Below are 21,874 nucleotides of genomic sequence, written 5' to 3' on the forward strand. Positions count from 1 at the left end.
ATGCACATTCATCTCCTCAGCATGTAGCATATTCTCAAGGATAGAGAATATGTTAGGCCACAAAACAAGTCTTAAACAATTCAAAATATGAAATCAAGTATTATCCCTGACTACAATGGAATAAAAGTATAGATCAATAACAAGAGGAACTTTGGAAACTACATAAACACATGGAAATTAAGCAATGTGTTCCTGAATGACCAGTGGGTCAATGAGGAAATAAAGAAGGTAATTTTAAAATTTATTGAAACAAATGAAAATGGAAATATAACACACCAAAACCTACGGGATACAGCAAAAGCCGTACTAAGAACAAAGTTTATAGTAACAAGTTCCTACATCAAAAAAAGTAGAAAAACATCAAATAAATAACCTAACAACGCATCTTAAAGAACTAGAAAAGAGCAAACCAACCCCAAAATTAGTATAAGAAAAGAAAGAATAAAAATCAGAGCAGAAATAAATGAAATTAAAATGAAAAAATACCAAAGATCAGTGAAATGAAAAGTTTGTTTTTTGAAAATGTAAACAAAATCTACAAACCTTTAGCCAGACTAGGGGGAAAAAAAAAGAGCAAACCCAAATAAATAAACTCAGAGATGAAGAAGGAGACATTATGGCCAGGTGCAGTGGCTCACGCCTGTAATCCCAGCACTTTGGGAGGCTGAAACAGGAGGATTGCTTGAGCCAGGGGTTTGAGACCAACCTGGGAAACACTGTGATACCCCCATCTCTAAAAATAAAAAAAAAATTTAAAAAAAAAAAAAAGAAAAAAAGGAGGCATTACAACTGATGCTGCAGAAATCCAAAGGCTCATTAGAGGCTACTATGAGCTACTATATGCCAATAAATTAAAAAACGTAGAAGAAATGGATGAATTCCTAGATGCATACAACCTATCAAGATTGAACCATGAAGAAATTCTAAACCTGAATGGACCAATAACAAGTAATGAGATCAAAACCGATATAAGAAGTAGTCTCCCAGCAAAGACAAGTCCAAGATATGATGGCTTCACTGCTGAATTTCACCAAACATTTAAAGAACTAATATTAATTCTACTCAAACTATTCTAAAACATACAGGAGGAGGGAATACATCAGAACTCATTCAACAAGGCCAGTATTACCCTGATACCAAAACCATATAAAGATACATCAAAACAAGAAAACTCCAGGCCAATATCTCTGAGGAACATTGATGAAAAACCCCTCAAAAAAGGACTAGCAAACTGAACTCAACAACACATTAAAAATCATTCATCATGACCAAGTGGCTTTATCCCAGGGATGCAATGATGCTTCAACACACAAAAATCAATCAGTATCGTACATCATATCAACAGAATGAAGGACAAAAACCATATGATCATTTTAATCGATGCTGAAAGGGCATTTGATAAAATTCAATATCCCTTCATCATAAAAAATTTCAAAAAACTGGGGATAGAAGGAACATACTTCCACATAATAAAAGCCATGTATCGCAGAACCACAGCTAGTATCATACTGAATGGGAAGAAACTTAAAGCTTTTCCTCTAAGGTCTGGAAAATGACAAGGATGTCCACTTTCATTGCTGTTATTAAACTGGAAGTCCTAGCTAGAGCAATAAGACAAGAGAAAGATATAAAGGGTATCCAAACTGGAAAGGAAGAAGTCAAATTATCCTTGTTTGCAGATGATTTGATCTCCTATTCAGAAAAACCTAAAGACTCCACCAAAAAAAAAACTATTAGAACTGATAAACAAAATTAATAGTTACAACACACAAAAATCAACCTACAAAAATCAGTAGCATTTTTATAGTAAAAGTGAACAATCTGAAAAAGAAATAAAAACTGATCCAATTTACAGTAGCTATAAATAAAATAAAATACCTAGAAATAAACATGACCAAAAAAATGAAAAATCTCTACAATGAAAACTATAAAATACTGATGCAAGAGGACACAAAACATATTCATGGATTGGAAGAATCAATAATATTGAAATGTCCATACTACCCAAAGCAATCCATAGATTAAATGTAATTCCTATCAAAATACCAATGACATTCTCCATAGAAAAAGAAAAAACAATCTTAAGATATATATAGAACAACAACAAAAAATCACTGAAAGCAATTCTGAGCAAAAATAACAATACTGGAGGAAATCACATTACCTGACTTCAAATTATACCACAAAGCTATGATAAGTGAAACAGCATGGTACCAGTATAAAAACAGACACATAGACCAATTGAACAGAATAGAGAACACAGAAATAAATCCATACAGCCACAGAGAACTCATTCTCAACAAAGGTGCCAAGCACATGCATTGGGGAAAGGATAAGCTCTTCAATAAATGGTGTTGGGAAAACTGGATATCCATATGCAGAAGAAAGAAACTAGGATTTTATCTCTCACCACATATAAAAATCATATCAAAAGGATTAAAGACTTAAATTTAAGACCCTAAACTATGAAACTACTACAAAAAACAATGGGGAAACTCTTTAGGACATTTATTGAGTAATATCCTACAAGCACAGGCAATCAAAGCAAACATAGACAAATGGGATCATCTCAAGTTAAAAACCTTCTGCAAAACAAAGGAAACAATCAACAAAGTGAAGAGATAACCTACACAATGAGAAAATATTTGCAAACAATTTATCTGACAAGAGATTAATAACCAGAATATATTTAAGAAGCTCAAACAACTCAATAGGAAAAAATCTAATAATCTGATTTAAAATGGGCAAAAGATCTGAATAGACATTTCTCCAAAGAAGACATACAAATGTCTTCTTTTGTCTTATTGACAACAGCCATTTTAACATGTGTGAAGTAACTGCTCATTGTGAGTTTTTTAAAATGCCAAACAAGCAAATGAAAAGGTTTTCAACATCACTCATTACCAGAGAAAGGCAAATAAAAACTACAATGAGATATCATCTCACCCCAGTTAAAAAAGCTTTTATCCAAAAGACAGGCAATAACAAATGCTGGTGAGGATGTGGAGAAAAAGGAATCCCTGTATACCGTTGGTTGGAATGTCAATCAGTACAGTCTCTATGGAAAACAGTACGGAGTTTCCTAAAAAAAAAAAAAAAAAAAAAAAAAAAAAATAGAACTACCACATGATCCAGCAATCCCACTAGTAGGTGTATACCCAGAAGAAAGGAAAGTAGTATATCAAAGAGATAGCTCCACTCCCATGTTTGTTACAGCACTATTCACAATAGCCAAGATTTGAAAGCAACCTAAGTATCCATCACCAGATGAATGAATAAAGTAAATGTGGTACATATACATGATGGAATACTATTCAGTCATAAAAAATAATGAGATCCTGTCATTTGCAACAACATGGATGGAACCGAGGACATTATGTTAAGTGAAATAAGCAAGACACAGGAAGACATGTCTTCACTCATTTGTGGAGCTAAAAATTAAAACAATTGAACCCATGGGGATAAAGAGTGCAATGTTAATCACCAGTAACTAGGAAAGGACTGGGAGGGAGAGAAGTGGGGATGGTACTAATATATAAATAGAATGAATAAGATCTAGTATTTGATAGCACAAAAGGGTGACTACAGTCAACAATAATTTACTGTACATTTTAGAATAACTAAGAGTATAATTGGATTGTTTGGAACACAAAGAAAGGATAAATGCTTGAGTTGACGGGTACTCTACTTACCCTCAAGTGATTACTGCACATTGAATGCCAGTATGAAATATCTCATGCACCCTATAAATATATACACCTACTATCTATCCATAAAAATTAAAAATTTAAAAACACAGGCCCAGTGTGGTGGCTCATACCTATAATCCTAGCATTTTGGGAGTCTGAGGCAGGTGGATTACCTGAGGTCAGGAGTTCGAGATTAGTCTGACCAACATGCCAAAACCCTGTTGCTATTAAAAATACAAAAAGAAAAAAAAAAAAATCCCAGCTACTTGGGAGACTGAGGAAGGAGAACTGCTTGAACCCAGGAGGCGGAGGTTTCAGTGAGCCAAGATTACACCATTTCACTCCAGCCTGGGCAATAAGAGCTAAACTCCATCTCAAAAAAAATAAATAAAAAAATAAAAACACAACAAGTTGTTACTTCACCCATGCTAAAATGACTATTATCAATAAGACAAACAAGTGCTGGTGAGGACATGGAAAAAAGAGAACCCTTGTACACTGTTCGTGGCAATGTAAATTAGGATAGCCATTATGAAAAACAGTATGGAGTTTCTTCAAAAAATTAAAAATAAAACAACGATCATATGATCCAGCCATCTCACTACTGGATATGTTACCTCCAAAAAATGAAGTCAGTATGTCAGAGAGATACCTACACTACCGTTATTCACAAGAGCCAAGATATGGAAGCAATCTAAGTGTCCATGAATAGATGCATGAAGAAAAAACTGTGGCATACGTATGCAATGGGATACTATTCAGCCTTAAAAATCAGGAAATTCTATCATTTGCAGCAACATGGATGGAACTGGAGGACTTTACACTAAGTGAATACATCAAGCACAGAAAGACAAACAGTAAATGATCTCACTAATAGATCAAATTTTTAAAAGTTAAACTTGTGGAAACAGAGAGTAGAATTGTGGTTATGTGAGTTAGGTAGAGGGTATGGTAGGAGAGATGTTAGTCAAAGGATACAACATTTTAGTTAGATACGAAAAAGTTAAAGAGATCTATTGTACAACATAGTGACCATGTTAATAACAATATTTTATATTCTTGAAAATTGCTAAGATAGATGTTAAGTTTTCATCACAAAAATAATTGAGATAACACATATGTTAATTAAATCAATGTAACCATTCCACAATGTATATGTATTTCAAAACAATATGTTGTACATGAAAAGTACATACAGTTTGTCAATGAAGATTAATTAATGAAAAATAATTTGTATGGCTCTCTCCTATATTTATCATGTCTAGAAAACTGACTACAATATATGGTTTATTGTGATTAATACTGTGACCAAATTTAATACATCCACATATAGTATAGTTACATATTGTATAACATAAACTAATATGTAATACAACATAATACAACAAATATTAAAACATTAAATTTTAAGTATCTTTAACAAATTTTAAAATTTCTAATATGTCAATTTACTAAAAACATCATTCGGGGCTGGGCACGGTGGCTCACGCCTTAATCCCAGCACTTTGGGAGGCTGAGGCAGGTGGATCACCTGAGATCAGGAGTTCGAGATCAGCCTAATACGGTGAAACCCTGTCTCTACTAAAAATACAAAAATTAGCCAGGTGTGGTGGCAGGCGCATGTAATCCCAGCTACTCGGAAGGCTGAGGCAGGAGAATCACTTGAACCCAGGAAGTGGAGGTTGCAGTGGGCCAAAATCGTGCCACTGCACTCCAGCCTGGGTGACAAGAGCAAAACTGTGTCTCAAAAAACAAACAAAAAAACAAAACATATCATTTGGAAACCAGTACAAGTAGAAATTTTCCATTGTCCAATAATTAGTACCACAAGTATATGAATCAGACAATAAATTACTGCTTACTACACTATTCTAACTTAGTATGATGCTAAATAATTATATAAATGTCAAAGGTATAATCTTTAGCCAAAGGTAAATTGTACTTTCTTGTTTTAAAAAGTTTATCACTCTTTTTTCTAGTGACCAGTTTAAAATGGTTTCTACATTAGGTAGTAATGAGTTTATGTAACATGTCTACACACTAGTATTTTTGCTTCCATTTTGTTTAAAGTGCTTTCCAGCATTCTCAATGTCATGATTGATACAGAGACAGATAGTATGTACATGGCGCATTGGGAGCACTGGGATAAACAAAGAGGTTCTTCCCAGACTCTGCAGATTTTGGCTTAAAGAGCTTTCAGCAAACTTCTATGAGAATGAATCATGGTCAAAGTAAGCATTAGTTTAAATAAAACAGAGTTTATGTTCCTCATTAGTAACTGTTAACTTACAGATTACCAGAGTTACCAATATTAGCCCAAGTTAAAATGTTACTTTGAGACTATGAATGACACACATATATTTAACTTAATCATTCCAAAGCCTGCCCTCTTTCATTTTTACCTTGCAAACTCCCCAAGGGTAGTGACGGCCTCTGACCATCCTTTCTGCAACTTTCACTTCATCTATACTCCCCACTACAGCAAAGGGTAACAGCACCTAGAAAACAAGAATATCAATTGAATTCTCTAGCACCAATAGAGCTCACTCTATTACTCTCACTACTGTTATAAAAATGACAGTGATGATGATATTGTAATAAACTTAATTAGGGATCTACCCTGTATCTCATTTTAAGACTTAACAATATGCGCCAATTAGTTTCTGTCAGCATCAGTCTCAGGCTGTGCACACAGTTGGAAACTGTCTACTGAGCAGAGCCTAAAGCAAGGTATCCTGCTGTGGGAAACACAAAGAAAAAAGATTTTTAGTAGACATCATTTTTCTCACACTATCTTTACCCTGAACCATCTTTACCCTGAATGTTGAAGAAATAACATACAAATAACTTGTAACTCTGGTATAAAGTTCAAAGACAAAAATATTAAAAATAACAACAACTATTAGAATAATTAATGGATACAAGATAAAATGTATTAATAAGCAATACTGTATATACCTCGATAAATTATGTTTGTTTTTTTGAGACAGAGTCTGGCTCTGTCACCCAGGCTGGAGTACAGTGGTGTGAGCTTGGCTCACTGTAACCTCCACCTTCCAGTTTTGAGCAATTCTCCTGCCTCAGCCTCCCTAGTAGCTGGGATTACAGGCACCTGCCACCACGCCTGGCTAATTTTTGGGTTATTTAGTAGACCCTGAGTTTCACCATGTTAGCTAGGCTGGTCTTAAACTCCTGACCTCAGGTGATCTGCCCACCTTGGCCTCCCAACGTGCTGGGATTACAGGCATGAGCCACCATGCCCGGCAAAAAGAATTTTTTAAATTTTATGGTACTTAGCATTTCAATTCAGAAATCTATTTAGTGTTTCAGTTATCTTAAAATAAACGAGGTGTTTCACACACACACACACACACAAAATAAGAAATAAAAAAAAGGATGTGTAAATAATAAGAAAAGAGAAATGGAAGAAATGGAATTAACAGTTACAGTTTAGACTCCGTGTTTCAGATCCTTTACAAAGATTTTGGCACTTACACCTCACAAAAAAAAAAAAAAAAAAAAAAAAAAAAAAAGCCGGGCGCGGTGGCTGAAGCCTGTAAACCCAGCACTTTGGGAGGCCGAGATGGGTGGATCACGAGGTCAGGAGATGGAGACCATCCTGGCTAACACGGTGAAACCCCGTCTCTACTAAAAAATACAAAAAACTAGCCGGGCGCGGTGGCGGGCGCCTGTAGTCCCAGCTACTCGGGAGGCTGAGGCAGGAGAATGGCGTAAACCCAGGAGGTGGAGCTTGCAGTGAGCTGAGATCCGGCCACTGCACTCCAGCCTGGGCAACACAGTGAGACTCTGTCTCAAAAAAAAAAAAAAAAAAAAAAAAAAGGCTTAATAGAGGTGTCATTGATCCCATAGCATAGATAAGTTAACAGTCTCAGGGAAGATGAGTGAATTGCGCAGGATCTCTTGGCTTTTAAGTAGAGAAGATAGGATGGAAATCTAAATCTACATACTTTCAAAATTTATCATCTTTCAGCCAGGCATGGTGGCTCATGCCTATAATCCCAGCGCTTTGAAGGGCCATGGTGGGCAGATCACCTGAGGCCAGGAGATTGAGACCACCCTTGCCAACATGGTGAAACCCCATCTCTATTAAAAATAGAGAAATGAGTTGGGTGTGGTGATGGGCATGTATAATCCCAGCTACTCAGAAGGCTGAGGCAGGAGAATTGCTTGAATCCAGGAGGCAGAGGTTGCAGTGAGCTGAGATCACGCCATTGCACTCTGGCCTGAGCAACAAGAGCAAGACTCCATCTCAAAATAAATAAATAAATAAAAAGTAGTCATCTTTCACATTTTAAGCTAATATGTTAGGTATTTACTACCAAAAAATATTTATACAAATAAAGAGTTTAATCATCTTTACTACTGCCCTGACTCTAAAACCAGAGACAACACAGCATTCCGCATCCAACCCCCATCTATTTGTTTTGAGGCAAGTGCATTTGAGAGTTGGAGGCTCCCTTTTAACACTCAAGACCTACTTGTGAAACAGGGGCCCTGCCTTCGATGCAGCAAATGGAGAAGATGGGGTCCCTGACCATCCTTGCCTAGTTCATGAGGCAGTGGCTCATTATGTGGGGAAGCAATCCAAAGAACCTCAGACTGCTGCTCCTCCACAATGAGCTCTAGGTTACCAGCGGGTGCCTGAAGCTTGGGGGGGGCGGGGGGGGGGTAACCTGTCATTGTTTCCACCCACAATTACAGAACACTGCCTCAGAGATTTTGCCTTGGAGGGAAACAGGCCATGAAACAGAGAAAGCCCATCCAAAAATTTAAATGTCATCCCAAGGGACCTGAACAGCCAAAAAAAAAATTGAAAAGAAAGACCAAAGTTAGAGGTCTCACACTTCTAGAATTCAAAACATATTACAAAGCTACAGTAATTAAAATAGTTTGGAAGTGGCATAAAGACAGACAGGTAGACCAATGGAATCAAATACAGATCTCAGAGTTAATCCTTCCTTACCTATTCTTCTATTGATAGACATTTGGGTTGCTTGCAGCTCTCAGCTACTGTGAATAATAACACAATTTATATGCCTTTACAAGTATCTAAGACCCTGCTTTCAATTCCTTCAGATATATACCCAGAAACAGGATTGTGAGATCATATGGTAATTTTATTTTCAATTTTGTAGAAACCACCTGTATTAGTCTGTTTTCACACTGCTGATAAACATATACCCGCAACTAAGAAGAGAAAGAGGTTTAACCGGACTTACACTTCCACATGGTTGGGGAGGCCTTAGAAGCATGGTGGGAGGTGAAAGGCACTTCTTACACAGCAGCAGCAAGAGAAAATTAGGAAGAAGCAAAAGCAGAAACCCCTGATAAACGCATCAGATCTTGTGAGACTTATTCACTATCACGAGAATAGCATGGGAAAGACCAGCCCCCATAATTCAATTACCCTCCCCTGGGTCCTCCCAAAACATGTGGAGATTCTGGGTGACATAATTCAAGTTGAGATTTGGTGGAGACACAGCCATACCACACCACCACCGTACTGTTTTTCATAGTGGTTCCACATGAGAAAAACTATAAAACTCCATTGAAAAAACCAGGGACAGGCTGGGCGCCGTGGCTCACGCCTGCAATTCCAGCACTTTAGGAGGACAAAGCAGGTGGATCACCTGAGGTCAGGAGTTCAAAACCAGCCTGGCCATCATGGTGAAACCCCATCTCTATTAAAAATACAAAAAAAAAAAAAAAAGAAAGAAAGAAAAAGAAAGAAAACAAAAGAAAAACTCAGGGACCATTTAAATAAATGGAGAGACATTCCATGTACATGGATAGAAAGACTCAATATTGTCAAGATGTCAATTTTCCATAACTTAACCTATGAATTCACCACAATCCCAATCAAAATTTCACCAAATTATTTTGTAAATAATAAACTAACTCCAAAATTTATATGAAAAAGCAAAAGAACTAGAATAGCCAACATAACATTGAAGAACCAAGTTGGAAGACATACTATTCAACCTCATGATTTACTACAAATCCATAGTAATCAAAACAGCATGGCATGAGCAAAATGATAGACAAACAGATCAATGGAACAGAATAGAGAGCCCAGAAATATGCCTACACAAATATAGTCAATTGATATTTGGCAAAGAAGCAATGGGAATTCAATGGAGAAATGATATTCTTTTCAACAAATGGTGCTGGAACTGGATATTCACATGCAAAAATAAGAATCTATAAACAGACGTTAGATATTTCACAAAATTAACTCAAACCAGATCATAGGCCTAAATGTAAAGCATAAAATGATAAAATTCCTGGAAGATAATGTAGAGTCCTAATTAGGGAAGGGGAGTCAGGCTGGTGGGAGCAGGGGAAATCAAAAACAGGGAAGCAGATAAGCTACAAGTCTTTCTTCATAATTCAGAACACACAGCCCGCCTGCACAAACAACGCACAATCTTCCTGTGCCTGGCTACCAGCAGACCCTCGGTTGATTAAAAAAATGGAAAGTTAGCTCACTGCACTGATAGCGGCAGGAGGCAGACAAATGCCTAGGCAGATAGGGGCAAGTCCCCAGGGAAACCCCACCTCCAAGCCAAGGACAGTTTAAACCCTGAAAGCCAAGCTACAAGTCAAATCCATGGACTGGACTGAGAAGCTGCCTCCCTGCCTGGTGCTCTTTCCTCTGACTGATCCCCACCCTTCACCTGGTTTACATACACCTACACTTCCTAATTGTTTTTTCACATTGTTGTGCCCACCTTTGGGTGGTGCCTTTGTTTTAACCTTTTTGCATACTCATAAACCAATCAGCATGTACTCCCCTGTTCTGAGCCCATAAAATCCCGGGGCTTAGCCACACAAGGAGAGAAACTGCCCCCAGGTCCCCTCTCCAATGACAGCTATTCCATCACTCAATAAAATTCTTCTCTGCCTTCCTCATCCTTCAATTGTCAGGGTATCCTCATTCTTCTTGGACATGGGAAAAGAGCTCATGAACCCCCCATCTCAGGTAGAAGCTGTAACACGGCAGGCTGGGGCATGCTGGTCCAGCCACAGGCAGAGCCGCTGTGCAAGCCAGACTGGGCCAAGTGAATGGAAAGCCTCCTGTGTGGCAGGTAGCATGCCCAAGCAAGGCCCAGGTGGGTTTGTCACTGGCCAGAGGTCCCTGGCTGGCAAAATGACTGAGAATAATCTTGCATCACAACCTTGGCATTATCAGCACTACAGAAAGCCCTCTTCAGCATACAGCCTAAGAACTAGCCTATAAAATCTCAGGCAATCCTTTGTTTGCAGTCAGCTTCTTTCTTGCAAGCTGCCTATTGCTTCCCTAGCAATGTATTTTCCTACTTTCTTTAATAAGTCTACCTTCCCTACCTACAACAAGGTAAACTTTTTTTTTTTTTTGAGAGAGTCTCACTCTGTCACTCAGGCTAGAGGGCAGTGGTGCAATCTTGGCTCACTGCAACCTCTGCCTCAACAAGGAAAATTCTTTTTTTTTTTTTTTTTTTTTTTGCAGACAGAGTTTTGCTCTTGTTGCCCAGGCTGGAGTGCAATGGAGTGATCTTGGCTCACGGCAACCTCCGCCTCCCAGGTTCAAGCGATTCTCCTGCCTCAGTCTCCCAAGTAGCTGGGATTACAGGCATGCGGCACCACACCCAGCTGATTTTGTATTTTTAGTAGAGGCAGAGTTTTAACCATGTTGGTCAGGCTAGTCTCAAACTCTCGACCTCAGGTGATCCACCCACCTTGGCCTCCCAAAGTGCTGGGATTACAGGCATGAGCCACCAAACCCAACCGATAAATTCTTTTATGCCTACACCACCAGTCCACAGGGTCATCATTCCCTTGCAACAGATAACATAAAAGGAAATGTAGGTGACTTTGGGTTTAGCAATGACTTCATCGATATAATACCAAAAACATCATCGATGAATGGAAAGAATTGATGAGTTGGACTTCATTAAAACTAAAACTTCTGCTAGCAAAAGACACTGTTAAAGATAACAAGATAAGCCACCGACTGAGAGAAAATCTTTACACAACACACACTTCAAGAAGCACTGATGTCCAAAATATACAAAGAACTCTTAAAACTCAACAACAAGAAAATGAACAACCCAATTAAGAATGGGCACAGGCCCAGCACTTTGGGAGGCCGAGACGGGCGGATCACAAGGTCAGGAGATCGAGACCATCCTGGCTATTACGGTGAAACCCCGTCTCTACTAAAAAATACAAAAAAAACTAGCTAGGCGAGGTGGCGGGCGCCTGTAGTCCCAGCTACTTGGGAGGCTGAGGCAGGAGAATGGCGTGAACCCGGGAGGCGGAGCTTGCAGTGAGCTGAGATCTGGCCACTGCACTCCAGCCTGGGCGGCAGAGCGAGACTCCGTCTCAAAAAAAAAAAAAAAAAAGAATGGGCACAGGATCCAAATAGCCACGTCAACAGAAAAGATATTCAGATAACAAACCAGCATGTAAAAAAGATGATCAACAACATATATCCTCAAGGAATTGCAAATTAAAATACATGATACTACACATTTATTAAATTTCCACCCACTGAATCTAAAATAAGAGTTAAAAAAATTTTTAGGTCAGGCACAGTGGCTCGCCCCTGTAATCCCAGCACTTTGGAAGGCTGAGGTGGCTGGATCACCCAAGGTCAGGAGTTTGAGACCAGTCTGACCAACATGGTGAAACCCCATCTCTACTAAAAACACACAAAAAGTAGCCAGCTGTGGCGGTGCACACCTGTAATCTTCAGCCTGGGTGACAAGAATGAGACTCTATCTCAAAAACAAACAAAAAAAATTTTTTTAATTTCCAAAATCCAAAACACTGACAACACCAAATCCTGGGAAAGATAGAGAACAGCAGGAACTATCGCTCATTGCCTGTGGGAATGCAAAATGGCATAGCCACACTGTAAGACTGTTTGGCAGTTTCCTTCAAAACTAAATGTACTTTTACCGTATGATCCATAAGTACACTCATCAGTATTTATCCAAATAAGTTGAAAACTTGCATCCGTACAAAAGCCTGCACACAAATGTTTATAGCAACTTTATTCATAATTGCTAAAGCTTGAAAGCATCCAAGATGTTCTTCAATCGGTGAGTCAATAAACAATCTGTGGCATACCTAAACATGAAATATTATTCAATAATAACAAGAAATCAGCTACCAAGCCACCAAAAAAGACACAGAGAAACCTTAAATACATATTTCTAAGTAGAGTGAAGCCAATCCGAAAGTTCTACATGAACTATGACTCCAACTATATGATATTCCCAAAATGGAAAATTATGAAGAGTAAAAAGATCAATAGTTGCCAAGGGTAAAGGGAAGAGAAGGAGACAGAAATGAATACGTCAAGTACAGGTGATATTTAGGGCAGTGAAACTATGGTGAATGTTACTGTACTATGGGATAGAGGTCACTAGACATCTGTTCAAACCCATACAATGTTCAACACAGTGAAGAATTGTCAGATACGAACTTTAGTTTACAACTTACCAATATTGCCTCATCAAGTGTAACAAATACACCACACTTAAGGCAGGATGTTAATAATAGAAGAAAATCAAGGGAGAGCCTTAAGATGTCTCTGTTCTTTCTGCTCAATTTTTCTACAAACATAAAACTACTCCAAAAAAACTAGTCTTTTACATTTAAAAAGAAGGATGGGGCCGGGCATGTGGCTCACACTTGTAATCTCAGCCCTTTGGGAGGCCAAGGCAGGTGGATCATTTGAGGTCAGGAGTTTGAGACCAGTTTGGCCAAAGTGGTGAGACCCTGTCTCTACTAAAAATACAAAAATTAGCCAGCCATGGTGGCAGGTGCCTGTAATCCCAGCTACTCAGGAAGCTGAGGCAGGAGAATTGCTTGAACCCAGGAGGCGGAGGTTGCAGTGAGCCAAGATCATGCCATTGCACTCCAGCCTGGGCAACAGAGTGAGACTTCATCTCAAAAAAAAAAAAAAAAAAAAGAAGGATGAAGGTTGGGGTAAAATAAAATTATAAGGAGACTCCAATAAAGGCTAAATTGTAGTCCAATTAGTTTGCAAGAGAGAAACAAACAATAAGAAAGCTGGGAGGAGGCATCCTGGGGTTGCAACAAATGTCAAACACTGACCTCAGAAATCATTCCTTAAAAGGAGACATAATTTGATAGAATTCATTTACAGAACATTATCTTTAACAGGGCAGTGCTGCAAACAACTGAGCAATCAGCTGGCAATCAGTGGAGCTTATCAGCTGGGTATGATCATGTGAAAAGAGAGAGGGCAACCAAAATCACTTCACTCAGTGTGGCTATGGGCCTGCCTAAAACTACACCTTAATAAGGAGCAACATCAGAGGCTTAACATTGTAGGAGGAGAAACAGACTTTACTCAAACAATTCCGCCAGTTACTGAACAAATACATAACAATAACAAGCTCTAGGGGAGGAGATAGAACTCGCATCCCAAGTTGTTACAATGCAGTATCTAAAATACCCCATTTGTAACAAAATATTACATGGAATGTATAAAATAAAATATACCCCTAAAAAAAGAAACAAAGTTGTCAACAGAAACTGGCTGTGAGACTGTTCAGATATTGGATTTATTAAAAAAATATTTTATTTCCAATAGTCATTATAATTAGGTCCACAGATCTAAGAGAAACCAAGATTAAAGAATTAAAGGAGAGTGACACCTGCAAGATAAGAGACTAGGAGATCCCACTTCTTATCCCCCGAGAAAATACTAATTTGGCAAGCATCTATAGACAAAAGTGCCATTGCGGGAGCTTTGGGATCCAGATAGCAGATTATGATATTCTAGTATATCTGAAGACCAAGGAAAGCCCCTTTAAGAAGACAGACTCACACCTTAGTAGGAAATACATTAAGGGCAGACTCAGCAGACCTATAAGCATCCGCATTTCTCTGTGGACTTGGCTTCAACCGCACACGCCCGAAGCACTGAAGCTCCTTGTCCAAAGTCCTTCCATGAGCTTCACCCACATACAGACTGACTGCAGAACTCACAGAAGACCAGGACCCGATCCATCCCACATGACCATGGTCCCTAAGGTAGTTACACCAGTTGGGAGCCTAAGATGAGAGTGTCTTTACCTAATAAAACAAGTCTGTAAAGATGAGAAGACAAGATTGCTCCTTTAAATAAGCAAAGACCAATGCAAGACTATGAAGATCATGAGGAAGAAGTCAAACATGACCCCACAAAAACAAAAAGAGAAAAAAATCGCTAATATAGAGCCATTAACAGGTCCCAAAATAATGAAGATCCATGTGCTACTTGAAAAAAATTCAAAATAATTATGTTTGTCTGTTTTGACAAGAGTCTCGTTCTGTCACCCAGGCTGGAGTACAGTGGTGTGATCTCAACTCACTGCAACCTCCACTTCCCAAATTCAAGCGATTCTCCTGCCTCAGCCTCCCGAGTAGCTGGGACTACAGGCACGCACCACCATGCTCAGCTAGTTTTTGTATTTTTAGTAGAGATGGGGTGTCACCATGTTAGCCAGGCTAGCCTCAAACTCCTGACCTCAGGTGATCCGCCCACCTCAGCTTCCCAAAGTGCTGGAATGACAGGTGTGAGCCACCACAGCCAGCAAAAATTCAAAATCACTGTCTAAAAAAAAAGCTAAATAAGCTTCAAGCAAATACAGATAAATGACAAAATGAAATCAGGAAAACAATACATGAACAAAATTAGAAGTTCAATCAACAAATAAAAAACACACAAAAATTCTGGCTCTACAATGTAAAATAATTGCACTGAGAATTTTAGTGGACAGCTTCAATGCAAGACTCAATCAAACAGAAGAAAGAATGAGTGAACTCTAAAACAAATTATTTGAAATTATCATTAGATGAACAAAAACAAAAAGGATGGAAAAAGTGAAGAGAGCATATGGAACTTACAGAAAATCGTCAAGAAAACCAATGTACGCATTATAGAAATCTCAGAAGGAGGCAGAGCTTGCAGTGAGCCAAGATCACTGCCACTGTACTCCAGCCTGGACAACAGAGTGAGACTAGATCTCAAAAAAAAAAAAAAAAAAAGAAAAAAGAAATTACTCATTTTGCAAACTGAATCTTTGTATACTCTGACCCATATCACAAAGAGAATTCTGAAAGCAGCAAGAGAAAAACATCTTGTCCCATATAAGGGAGCCTGCATAAGACTATCAATGGACATCTCAACAGAAATCTTGCAGGTCAATAAACAGTGGGATGATTCAATGTACTGGAAGAAAGAGAAAGACCAAAAGGAATACTTTATCCCCAAAAAACTGTCCTTTAAGAACAAAGGATGGGCTGGGTGCAGTGGCTCACGCCTGTAATCCCAGCACTTTGGGAGGCTGAGGCAGGCAAATCACCTGAGGTCAGGAGTTCAAGACCAGCCTGGCCAACGTGGCAAAACCCCGTCTCTACTAAAAATACAAAATTTGGCCGATGTGATGGCAGGTGCCTATAATGCCAGCTACTCAGGAGGCTGAGGGAGGAGAATTGCTTGAACCCGGGAGGCAGAGGTTACAATGAGCTGAGGTCCTACCATTGCACTCCAGCCTGGGCACCAAGAGCAAAACTCTGTCTCAAAGAAAAAGAATTAAGAACAATGTTCCCATCTGATCATTTCAGCTGTGGCCTGGCACTCTTCTGAGAGCCCAGCCCCAGGTACTTGCAATCAGCCCTGGCACTGCTGTCGCTTTAGCATTCTGCAGTTGCCTGAGCATTCTTCCTGCCCCTGCCTAAGTTTTCTGCCAGTTGTGTGGGGGCCAGCCTGCCCCTCTCTATCACAGCCAGCATCTGAACCCTGGGTACCTGAGGACACATAGGCCAGCCTGTTTCTGATCCAGTCCCTCCAGTACTTATGCATGCTATCTAGAACAACATATAGGGATCTGAGAATCAAGAAAATGGCTAGCCCAGTCCACCATTGGCACCTGATCACTCCTTCTAGAGACTAAGGCTGTGCTAACCCAGCTGGCCGACACTACAACAGCTGAAACCCACCCTCCTGTGCTGAAAGGTGAAGCTGCTTCCCCTATGTACACAAAGTAGCAGTGTCCCTGCATGAGAGAACAGGCAAGCCACAGGGCTGCCTATATTGGGCTGAGAGAGGAGGTCCTACCCTGAGGTTGCTCCTACGAAGAGTCACCAGACAGGCATTTTCAATAGCTCTTGGCTACATTATGACCTGGAGGTAGATGACAGTGTCTGTCTGAACTAACAGTCATGAGCTCTGTGGGACAGGGGTAGGATAGGGAAACAGATCATGTTCCTACCTACATAGGAGGCAGAGCTGGTACAGCTCCTCCCTCCCTACAGAGACCTGTGAGCATTTCAACAGGAGCTGCTCCAGCCACCCCTATAAAGGCTACTCTTCATGTTCATCACTGAGATGTTGGTGGGTAAGCTTTGTGGTCCAGCTCTGCCCAGCTTTGTCTTCCCCTCTGGGCTGAACAGGCAACTCAGAGTTTAGGCATTACATAAAGCAGCCTATCACCTGAAACAACAGAGACGAAATCACAGTAAACAAAGATCAGGCCGGGCGCGGTGGCTCAAGCCTGTAATCCCAGCACTTTGGGAGGCCGAGATGGGCGGATCATGAGGTCAGGAGATCGAGACCATCCTGGCTAACACGGTGAAACCCCGTCTCTACTAAACATACAAAAAACTAGCCGGGCAAAGTGGCGGGTACCTGTAGTCCCAGCTACTCGGGAGGCTGAGGCAGGAGAATGGCGTGAACCCGAGAGGAGGAGCTTGCAGTGAGCTGAGATCCGGCCACTGCACTCCAGCCTGGGTGACACAGCAAGACTCCGTCTCAAAAAAAAAAAAAAAAGATCAAACACACACCATCCACTTCTGCCACTGCTGGCTCTTACTCATAAGTGCCACTTACTGGCATGGAGGTTAAATGGCACAAACCAATTCTACTGACAGAAGGGTACAGGGCTAAAGAAACAAAGCCAAAGCCCCCTACCCTATAGATGCTATAGTTACACCCACAAGGGGGAAAAGCCCCATCTAAATTAAAGTAAATTCAAAAATAAGAAGTGACAACTTTCCCGGATGAGAAGAAACCATCATAAGAACTTTGGCATCATGAATTAAAAAACAAAACAAAACAAAACAAAAAAATGCAGAATGTTTTGACATTACCAAAGGATGCACTAGCTCTCTAGCAATGGATCCTACCAACCAAAATGACAATTCTGAAATGAAAGATAATGAATTCAAAATATGGATAAGGAAGCTCAATGAGATCCAAGAGAAGACTGAAAATCATCACAAAGATATCAGAACAATGCAGAATGTGAATTAAGTACAGATATCTTTAAATTAAAAGAATGGAATTTCTAGAAATGAAAAACACACTGAAGGATGGATTTACAGTTGAAAGCTTTAACAATAGGCTAGACTAAGCAGAAGACAGACAGAAAATAGAATCCCAGTGCCTCCTGGCTTGTAAAGTTTCTTCTGTGAAGTCTGTAGTTAGTCTAATGTGATTTCATTTATAGATGATTTGAAATTTCTCTCTTGCTTCTTTCAGAGTATTTTCCTTCTAGTTGACTTTAGATAGTCTGGTGAAGTTCATCTTGCAAAGTATTTCCAGGTGTTCTCTGAGCTTCTTGCATCTGGATGTGTACCTTTCTAGCAAGGCCAAGAGAGTTTTTCTGATTATTCCCTCAAATATGTTTCTAATCTTTTTATCTTCTCCTCTTCTCTCTCAGGAATGCCTACAACTCATAAGTTGGGTTGCTTTACATAATTTCCTATTTCTTGACCTCTTATTTATTTAAATTTTCTTTATTTTTTACCTGCGTTAGTTCAAAAAACCTGTTTTTTTTTTTTTTGAAAAGATAAGAAAATTGATATGGTGCTAGGCCAGGCACCATGGCTCATGCCTGTAATCCTACCATTTTGGGAGGCTGAGACAGGTGAATCGCCTGAGCTCAGGAGTTGGAGACCAGCCTGGGCAAGATGGGGAAACCCTGTCTCTACTAAAATACAAAAAATCAGCTGGACATGGGGGCGGATGCCTGTAATCCCAGGTCCAGGAGGCTGAGGCATAACAATTGCTTGAACCTGGGAGGCAGAGGTTGTAGTGAGTCAAGATCGTGCCACTGCACCCCAGCCTGGAAAACAAAGTGAAACTCTGTCTCAAAAAAAAAAAAAAAAAAGAAAGGAAAGAAAATTGATATGGTGCTAGCTAGATTAACCAAGAAAAAAGAAGATTTAAGTAAGCACAAGCACAATCAGAAGTGATAAAAGTGACATTACAACTGATACCACAGAAAACAAAAGATCAGAAACTAATATGAATATCTCTATGCATACAAACTAGAAAACCTAGACAAAATGGTTAAATTTATCCCTCCCTGCTCAGATGTGGCTTGAGCCAGAGGCGCACAGGGCCAGAGATGCTGCAGAGCTTCAACCCAGAGCAGCTTGGAGGCAGTGAATAATAGCTCTTCAAGTCTGCAATAAAAAATGGCCTCTTCTAGAGAATTGTTTGAACCCGGGAGGCAGACATTGCAGTGAGCCGAGATGGCGCCACTGCTCTCTAGTCTGGACAACAGAGCAAGACTCTGTCTCAAAAAAAAAAAAAAAAAAAAAAAAGCCTTTTATAGCTTAAATTACAAAAGTAAACTAAAAGACTTACATGTTTTTCTTTACCCCAACTCATTCCTTACATGTAGACTCAATCTTTTCAGCATTTGCTTTACTGGTTTAGTAAAAGGCAGGAAAAACACCTCTGTGGTAACGAGAATATTATCCAACTGTATGTCATTTACCTTATTGTAAATACTGGTGAACAGCTGTCAATAAGTTTTATATTCCTTAAAAAAAGAAAGAAAGAAAATGGATAAATTCCTGGAAACATACAACCTCTTAAGACTGAACCAGAAAAAAAATAGATATCCTAAATAGACCAATAACAAGTAATGAAATAGACTCAGTAATAAAATAATTTCAAACAAACAAACAAAAAGAACAAATGGGTTTACAGCCAAATTTTGCCAGAAGTACAATGAAGAGCTGGTATCAATCTTACTGAAACTATTCCAGAAATTTATGGAATTTTTCTATTGGAAGAATCAATAACATTACCAAGACCATATTAACCAAAGCAACCTAAAGATTCACCACAATTCCTATCAAATTACCAATAACATTTTTTACAGGATTAGAAAAAAACGTTCCTAAACATCATATGGAACCAAAAATGCATCTAAATAGCCAAAGTAATCCTAAGCAAAAAGAACTAAGCCAGAGGCATCATGTGTCTGACTACAAATTATACTATAATGCAATACTAAATAAACCAGTATGGCATTGGCACAAAAACAGACTGATTGATTAATAGAACAGAATAAAGAGTCCGTTGCTAGGAAGGATACAGCTAAAAAAGGGAGAAAAAAATTGTGAAAGAAAAGAGAATAAAGAACCAGTAATGAAGCCACATGCCTACATCCAGGTGATCTTTGACAAAGTTGGCAAAAACAAACAATAGGGAAAGGGCATTCTATTTAATAAATGGTGCTGGGAAAACTGGCTACCCATAGGCAAAAGAATGAAACTGAATCCCCATCTCTTACCATATGCAAACTTTAACTCAAGATGCATTAACGACTTAAATGAAACACCAGATGCTATAAAAATCCTAGAAGAAAATGTAGGAAAAACTCTTCTAGATATTGGCCTAGGCAAATAATTCATAAATTAGTCCTGAAAAACATGCAACAAAACCAAACATACACAAATGGGACTTAAACTAAAGAGCACAGCAAAAGAAATAATCAACAGAGTAAAGAGACAATCTACACAACAGGAACAAAATATTTGCAAACTTTGCATCTGACAAAGACTAATATACAGAATCTATAAAGAACACAAACAACTCAACAACAACCAACAATAAACAACCCCATTAAAAAGACTGCAAAGGATATGAACAGACATTTCTCAAAAGGAGACATACAAGTGGCCACCAAACATATGAAAAATCACTCAACATCACCAATCATCAAGAAACACAAATTAGGCCGGGCGCGGTGGCTCAAGCCTGTAATCCCAGCACTTTGGGAGGCCGAGACGGGTGGATCACGAGGTCAGGAGATCGAGACCATCCTGGCTAACCCGGTGAAACCCCGTCTCTACTAAAAAATACAAAAAACTAGCCGGGCGAGGTGGCGGGCGCCTGTAGTCCCAGCTACTCGGGAGGCTGAGGCAGGAGAATGGCGTAAACCCGGGAGGTGGAGCTTGCAGTGAGCTGAGATCCGGCCACTGCACTCCAGCCTGGGCGACAGAGCGAGACTCCGTCTCAAAAAAAAAAAAAAAAAAAAAAAAAAGAAACACAAATTAAAACCACAATAAAGGCCGGGTGCAGTGGCTCACACCTGTAATACCAGCACTTTGGGAGGCCAAGGCAAGTGGATCACCTGAGGTCAGGAGTTTGAGACCAGCCTGACCAATGAGGTTAAACCCCAACTCTACTACAAATACAAAAATTAGCTGGGCGTGGTGGTGGGTGCCTGTAATCCCAGCAACTCGGGGAGCTGAGGCAGGAGAATCGCTTGAATCCAGGAGGCGGAGGTTGCAGTGAGCCGAAATCATTTCACTGCACTCCAGCCTGAGTGACAGAGCGAGACTCTGTCTCAAACACACACACACACACACACACACACACACACACACACACACACAAAATAAGATATCATCTTACATAATCAGAATGGCTACTACTGCAAACACAACAGATGTTGGTGTGGATGCAGAGAATAATGAATGCTTATTCACTGTTGGTGGGACCATAAATTAGCACAATCTCTATGAAATACAATATAGAGATTTCTCAAAGCACTAAAAATAGAGCTACCATTTGACCCAGTGATTATACTAGGCATGTACCTGAAAGTAAACATTATATAAAAAAGTCACTTTCACTCATATGTGTATTACATTCCTACTCATAATTGTAAAGTCATGGAATTAACCTAAATGTCCATTAACAGTGGACTGGATTTTTTTAATGTAGTATATATACACCATGGAATACTATGCAGCCATAAAAAAAAGAAATCATGCTCTGTGCAGTAACATGGATGGAGCTGCGGGCCATTATCCTAAGTGAAATCACTCAGAAACACAAAATCAAGTACCACATGTTC

At 39.4% G+C, this 21,874-nt stretch overlaps 1 protein-coding gene across 31 annotated transcripts in view; it reads right to left on the reverse strand.

Moving 5' to 3' along the window:
• Positions 1 to 21,874, reverse strand: part of LOC140709624 (argininosuccinate lyase-like) — an 82,898-nt gene that overhangs the window by 49,549 nt on the left and 11,475 nt on the right. For 30 of the 31 annotated variants that reach the window (XR_012090225.1, XR_012090228.1, XR_012090218.1 and 27 more), the window contains exon 3: positions 6,092 to 6,187. The exons of the other annotated variant lie outside the window; for it this stretch is intronic. The gene's annotated coding sequence lies outside the window, so the exon portion shown is untranslated. The remainder of the gene's footprint in view (positions 1 to 6,091; positions 6,188 to 21,874) is intronic. 31 annotated transcript variants of the gene reach the window in all.

This window comes from Chlorocebus sabaeus, chromosome 21 (genome assembly GCF_047675955.1).
Source record: "Chlorocebus sabaeus isolate Y175 chromosome 21, mChlSab1.0.hap1, whole genome shotgun sequence".
Taxonomy (NCBI): domain Eukaryota; kingdom Metazoa; phylum Chordata; class Mammalia; order Primates; family Cercopithecidae; genus Chlorocebus; species Chlorocebus sabaeus.